General features: G+C 42.6%; 1 long non-coding RNA gene across 1 annotated transcript; it reads right to left on the bottom strand.

The window, feature by feature from the left end:
* Positions 1 to 527: 527 nt before the first annotated feature.
* On the bottom strand, positions 528 to 5,019 carry LOC139039417 (uncharacterized). Its single transcript, XR_011492677.1, has 2 exons — positions 4,728 to 5,019; positions 528 to 753 (listed from the first exon to the last, which is right to left on the bottom strand). It is a non-coding gene; the product is annotated as an uncharacterized lncRNA (long non-coding RNA).
* Between the last annotated feature and the right edge of the window lie 2,061 nt (positions 5,020 to 7,080).

Below are 7,080 nucleotides of genomic sequence, written 5' to 3'. Positions count from 1 at the left end.
GAGTGAGAGGAACAGAAGTCCTTCTCCAGAAGTTTGAGGAAATCTTGAGGGTGAAGAAGTAGAGACCTGGAAAAGTCAAATAGTTTGGTTATGGAGGGGAGGAGATGGAAAAGGACAAGCAAGGGTGGGAAGGGAGGAAATAGGAAACGGGAGAAGTGTGAATGGGAGAGGAGGAGAGGGGATAAAACTGGACAGAGACACAAGGGTGAAGGAACGATTTTTGTGTTTGCATATTACAGCTACTTAAGGATGTTTGAAGGCTGAAAGGAAGGAGCCAGTGGAGGATGGAAGATAATGGATAGAGTGTAGGATGTAGGAAATCGGATCCATAGCACATGGAAAGAATTAGCCTGAGACAAGCTAATTTCACTGTAACTGAAGGAAAGGGAAGAAAAAAATGGTGTGGATATAAACAATGTTCAATTCACTTCAGTTGCTCAGTCGTGTCTAACTCTTTGCGACCCCATGGACTGCAGCATGCCAGGCTTCCCTGTCCATCACCAACTCCCAGAGCTTGCCCAAACTGGTGTCCATCGAGTCGGTGATGCCATCCAGCCATCTCATCCTCTGTCGTCCCCTTCTCCTCCTGCCTTCAATCTTTCCCAGCATCAGGGTCTTTTCCAATGAGTCAGTTCTTCACATCAGGTGGCCAAAGTATTGGAGCTTCAGCATCAGTCCTTCCAATGATAAATAATGTTGGAGGTAGGCAGTTGACAGGAGAAGTTCTATCTAATGATTTCTTGCATCTTCCTTCTGAAATGAGAGAGGGAAGTGGGAGAAGGAAGAATGAAAATTTGAGGAGCATGAAGGAGGTTTGAAGTGGCTATTGGAGAGAATTAGAGACACTAGGCAGCACTGAGGATAGGGTGTAGAATATCCTAGATATTGGCAACAATCTGCTTAGTCATGTGATTTGATCATCAGCATTTGAACCCCCAATACTGGTGTGGGGAGTAAGTTAGATGGATCTGATATTGTTACACAGTTATGTTGGTTCCAAGTGACAGAAAACCCAAATAACAGTTTCTTAAGCATAAGAGGGCTTCCCAGGTGGCGCTGGTGGTAAAGAACCCACCTGCCAATGCAGGAGGTTTAAGAGATGCGGGTTCAATCCAAGGATGCGGAAGATCCCCTGGAGGAGGGCATAGCAACCCACCCACTACAGTATTCTTGCTTGGAGAATCCCATGGGAGAGGAGCGTGGCAGGTTATAGTCCATAGGGTTGCAAAGACTTGGACATGACTGAAGTGACTTGGTATGCAGACAAGCATGAAAGAAGTTGATTATCCTCTTATGTAAAAATCCAGGTAGACCAATGTGTCAAGAGTCAAAATTCCTTCTATCTCCTTACTTTGCCATCCTCAGCATTTAGCTTCCCCATCATGGTCTAATGTGGTTCCTCCATCTCCATCCATTTTGTTTGCTTTGTAGCCAGCAAGATGAAAAGAAGGACCAGAAGGGCATATGCCACTTCTACCTAAATGCATTGACCACAGCTTGGTCCCATGTCACATCTAGCTGCAAGGAGGCTGAAACTTTTAGTCTCTATCTTGGATGACCATGTGATCTGTTACATTTTAAATGAAAAATTTGAGTCTAGACCTTGGGAGATACTAAGACTCACTGGGTTTATCTGGGTAGGCACAACAGAACGGAGCTCGGAAGTAAATGAGACTGTCAAGAGGGATTTAAGTAGACAGAAGGGAGCCAATCAAGATAAGGAAGGAACTGAGTGATCTGGTCATTTTTGTTCAGGTGTCTATTCACCCTAGTATGGCTTCTGTACTTTAAAGGAAAATAAACTCCCAGGTTCAGGGGGATGTGGCTTGGTTCTGAAGCCAGTATTTCTTGACAGGGACACTATTGGCATTTGGGGCAGGCCAGTTCTTCATTGTACAGAGCTGTCCTGTACTTTGTAAGACATTCAAGGCTCCTAACTCCCACCCACTAAATGCCAGTGGCCTCCTAGTCATAACAGCATGCCTCAATAATCTCAAGGAGGTGTTAACCACTCACAGTTGAGAACAACTTGTCTAAATTAATCATGGTAATTCCATCTGCTTCGCTATTGTGATTGGCTCAAGGGTGGACAGGTTTTTTAAACTTTTTTTTTTAATTTATTTTTTTGAAGTACAGTTGATTTACAACTTTGTGTTATTTTCTGATGTACAGCAAAGAGATTCAGTTATATATATATTAACATTTTATTTTTCATATTCTTTTCCATTATGGTGGATAGTAGAATTTTGAATATAGTTCCCTGTGCTATACAGTCAGAACTTTTTGTTTATCCATTCTATGTATAATAGTTTGCATTTGCTAATCTCAAACTCCCAATCCATTTTTCCTACATCCCCATAAGAGAACCTTTTGAGGTGATGTATCTTGATTGGGGTGGTGGCTACAGGGACATACATGTTTGTCCATAATCCCATCAAACTGTACATTTAGTAGGGATTCAGTTATTGTTTGCAAATTATGCCTCTTTCCTGGCCTTTTCCAGCTTCTAGAGCTGCACTCCTGTGTTCCTTGGGTCATGGCCTCTTCATCCATCTTCAATGTCAGCAGCTAGTATCTTGCTTAAACCCACTATTATCTTCTATCTCAAATCTATGTCTGCCTCCCTATTTTTAAAATTAATTAATTTATTTTTAAATGAAACAAAGATGAATATTTTTAATGATAAAACATACAATTCATGAAGAAGATAGACATCATAAATCATTGGACACCTAAGAACCTAATTTAGACCTTAGTGAATTAGTGCAAGGCAGTCTCCTAGTCACCATGGTTGGTTCATTCTATTCCAATTCACAGAATGTTAAGATTTTTATTTGATGCTTACAGACTCACTTCCTCTCAGTTCCTCTGGACATAATGACATTTGTGGGCCCAATTGCTGCTAACATCCAGCCTATAACCACTAGGGGAATCAGTCCCAGAATGAAGCTGATGTTGAGCATGGTGCAGTAGAGACAGAAAGAAACAGAGGCCTTAGTAATTCTGAAATGCAACCAACTCAAGGCCTTTGTCACTGCTTATGTTCAGTCCCTTGGGTCAGAAAATACCTTTAATGTTCAATTTGGTTGGACTTGAGTCACCTGTTACTTGCAAGTGAAAATACATTAATAAAAAAAAAGAAGCAAAGGAAGATTGGGCCAAGGGAGTAAAAGTCTAGGGAAAGTTGTGAATGAGAGTAAAAGATGAGGTAGATGACTGTCTTGGGAAGAAATCAAGGAAAACAGGGAGAATAGGTACCCTGAGTTTGGCTGGACATAAAATTTTATAAAAATTAATCTGTCTTTTCTTGGACTGGGGGTCGAGGGTAATCAGAACAGCTCTAGCATTGTACTAGGATAACCCAATAAGGTTTGTATTAACTGTAATGTTTAGAAGAAACTCGAGACTCACCCAAGGACATGAGCCAGTAGCTGGCAGAGGTAAGTCCTAGTGAGTCTGACTCCAGTATTCAAATCCTTTCTACTGAGTCCCCGTTGCTACTTGATGCCAATCTGAAATAACCAGGTCCAGCCCTCATCAATCCATTCCACACCTCAATCCAGGATGGCAGGCAAGACTGATTGGTCAGTAGAATTGTTTTCCCCCGGACAATGGATGGTCTGCCTACAGGATGTGCAGTCCTGTGTTTGGGGTACGAAAGCACAGATGGGTCATGGGCTAGATGGAGGGGCAAGATAGCTTACAAAACCAACACAAGCACAAATGAAAGTAACAACCCCACGGTGCACCAAGGAGTGGCCCAAAGATTCCTGATGAGATAAAAAGTATGGAATGTTAATTGTCAAGCACTGAATGTTAGATTCTGTGCATCTACATTTTTTTTCATTTCAAAAACTTTTTTTCCCCCATTTTACTTAATTTTTTGAATAGTTAATGCTTACATGTGGTACAAATGCAAAAGTTACAAAAGGTGTACAGTGAAAAATAAGTGTTTCTCTCTTCTCTGTCTCCCAGCTACCATTTCTGGAGGCAACCAATACTGACAAAATCAATCCCTGCCCTCTCCACTCCCCACCCCACCCCCATTATAAGCTGAGGTACATAAACTAAATTCTCGTCCTTCAGTAAAGCTACCTCCCTAAGGTAGCAGCCTTGTAATGGACACACTTAATAAATCAGATTTACAAAAATACATATGGTAACTTTATTGTCTATAATGACTTCTTGCTAAAAAGCCCCCATTGCTGATGCAGGTGGAAAACACTTGATCTTGCTGATTAAAGAAGCCTCTTTTAGATTTGGGCTTCTCAGGTAGCACTAGTGGTAAGGAACCCACCTGCCACATAAGAGACGTGGGTTTGATCCCTGAGCCAGGAAGATGCCCTGGAAGAGGGCATGGCTACCCACTCCAATATTCTTGCTGGGAGAATCCCAAGGATAGAGGAGTCTGGTGGGCTACAGTCCATAGGGTCACAGAGAGTCAGACATGAATGAAGCGACTTAGCATGCACACTTTTAGGCTTAGAACAGTCTCTTTTGGGAAATCACTGCACCTTTCAGGGATTCTCCCCCATCCCAGGGTTTTCCTCTCCCCCTTCCCTTTCCCAAATGGTGGCCCAGGTGGAAGGCACGCTACAGGGGAGATACAAGGGAAGAGACCATGGTGAGGAAATTGTTCTCTCTGGCCTTTGGGCTGTGTTCATTCCAGCTCCTGACAGCCACAGTCTCCACCATGATCATCAGTGGTAAAGGTCACATATGTTTACCTTCTTGGCCCAAGGCCAGGCCCATAACAGCCCATTCATCCTGTCAGCCTTCACCGTCCTCCCACGGGATCTGCTGTAGACTGCACACAGGCCCGGGAACTGGAAGCACTTCTCAAGGCCTCTCATTACCCAACCCTCACATTTCTTCTTCTCTGTAGTTGGCCCAGTTCCAAAGGGAAAGCAGGGTGCACAGCTCTCCTGCCTTAGGGCTCCGGTCACCCCTCATCTGGGGCAACCCTGTGCTCATAACCTCTGACTCTCACAGCTTCCTGCAAGCTGCTTAAACGTTTCTCTTCCAGTCATGGGAAAATGGCTCTGACGTCATATCCTGTGTTTCTTCCTGGCACCGTCTGTGACCTGCTCAGGGTCAGTTCTCCAAGCTCTGCCTCATCTGTGTATACAAATATATATATATATATATTTTTTTTTTTTTTCTTTCAGCAAAGTCTGGCTTTTACGAATGAAAGGCACTTAATTTCAAACTATTGTCTTGCTATGATTTTTTTTTCCAATCCTATTTTGAAACTCAAAGCTAAATGATGACTTACCCATTCTTGGCTGGGTTCCTTCCTCCCCGTGACTCAAAGCATGTCCTTGACTCACTGGGTGGAGGAGCCATAGACCCTGGGTTTACTGGGAAAGCAAACACGCTGGGAGAATATCTCACAAATGTTATCTCCATGACATCAGCATAAGGTTCTCAGGGCTGCAGGGAAAGCCAGTGTCAGGGTGGTAAAAGTTACTGTTTTCAGTTGCGATTTGGGTACACCCATTTTATACAAAAACTTCATGGTCCTCAAAGTGAACATAAAACTGAACTGATTCTACCGTTTTCTAGCCAGTTAGGCAGTGCAAGCCTGAGTCATTCTGGACTCTTCTCTTTCCTTTGCACTCCGTATATAATCCATCTGCTATTCAGAACCACCAGAGGGAATGGGAGATTTTTTTCTAATTGTCACAAAAGCAATGTGTGGGCCAGTAGCGGCCTTGCTACTGAAACCCTCCACCCAGACGCCAGCATCTGTCATTGGACTTCTGCCATTGTCTCCTCCCTGGTCCCCCCACTTCTGTGTTTGACCTCCTACAGTCTATTCTCCACAAAGCCAGACTTTTCTTTTTAAAATATAAGTTAGAGCCTTAATTAAAATATAAATTATCACTTCCCAGCTTCCCTGCTTTAAATCCTCCAGTAGCTTCCTATCACTCTTTGACCTGACTCTGCCTTCCTCTTCAGCCTCATCTCCTCTCTTCCAGGCCTTCCCTCTTACTCTGCTCCAGCCACAACACCCACCTTTCTGGCCTCAAATACACCAGGTTCATTTTGACACCAGGTTCATTTCAACCTCAGGTCCTTTGCACTTACCGTTACTTTGCTTGCAGAGCTCTTCCCTAGACAGTAGCACTGTTGCCTCCTTCTCAGCCTTCAGATCTCAACTCAGATGTCACCAAGCAGCTGCATCCCACCCCAGGTACCATCAACCATATAACCCTATTTTATCTTCTTCAATAGCCCTCAGTTCCTGAAACAGTATTATTTGTTTGTTTAAATGTTTATTACCTATCTGCCCTCACTTGGAATGCAACCTCCTTGGACAGGGACTTGGTTTGCCTTCTTCAGCACTGTATTTTTGCATTAAACAATTCCTGACACATAATAAACTGTAAATATGTAGGGACCGGAACCAACTAAGTTCATCCAGTAGGGAAAAGGAGAAAGACAATATTTTTAAACTCAACAAGCACTCGTGGATACCTTTTTATTAGTTTACCATTTAGAAGAAGTTTACCATTTCTTCTAGTTTCTATGTAAGGGAATCATGAGGTTAATGTAGCTTTCTGGTGAGAAACTTGGCTGCAAGGCAGAACTAGTGTCTATATTTATGCTGCTGAAAAGCAGCTTTTTCAAATAATCAAGTCAGATCAAAGTATAAATTGTTAGTCTCGTTTGCCAGGTACAAAATTTGAATGATTGCATGTGTGTTGCTGTATGCTTAACCTGCTACAGATCACTGCTATTTTAAGGTTCCCTGATTGCTAAAAGTTGTTTACCCGATTCCTTTCATTTTAAGAGTAGCTGAAGAGGCAGGGCTGATCAGAGGCAAGATGTAAAAAGACAGGCAACACTAGTGGTTTTTCAGGCACACTATAAAACAATTGCCCACAACCTTTAGGTATTTCTTGTACTTTCAAAACTAAAAACTAAGCTTACCTTGATATAGGCTAAAATTTGTTTTGAATAACTCATACCCTGGAAAGTCCTGAACCGTTACACAAACAGTGAATCAGGGACTTTAAAGCTCAGCCCTGGGTGACATGTTTTAGAACAAAGATGCAAGAAAATTAGGCTTCATCT

This window comes from Odocoileus virginianus, chromosome 2 (genome assembly GCF_023699985.2).
Source record: "Odocoileus virginianus isolate 20LAN1187 ecotype Illinois chromosome 2, Ovbor_1.2, whole genome shotgun sequence".
Lineage (NCBI taxonomy): Eukaryota > Metazoa > Chordata > Mammalia > Artiodactyla > Cervidae > Odocoileus > Odocoileus virginianus.
The sequence above is the reverse complement of the archived record's forward strand: the minus strand, read 5'-3'. Positions and strand labels throughout refer to the sequence as shown.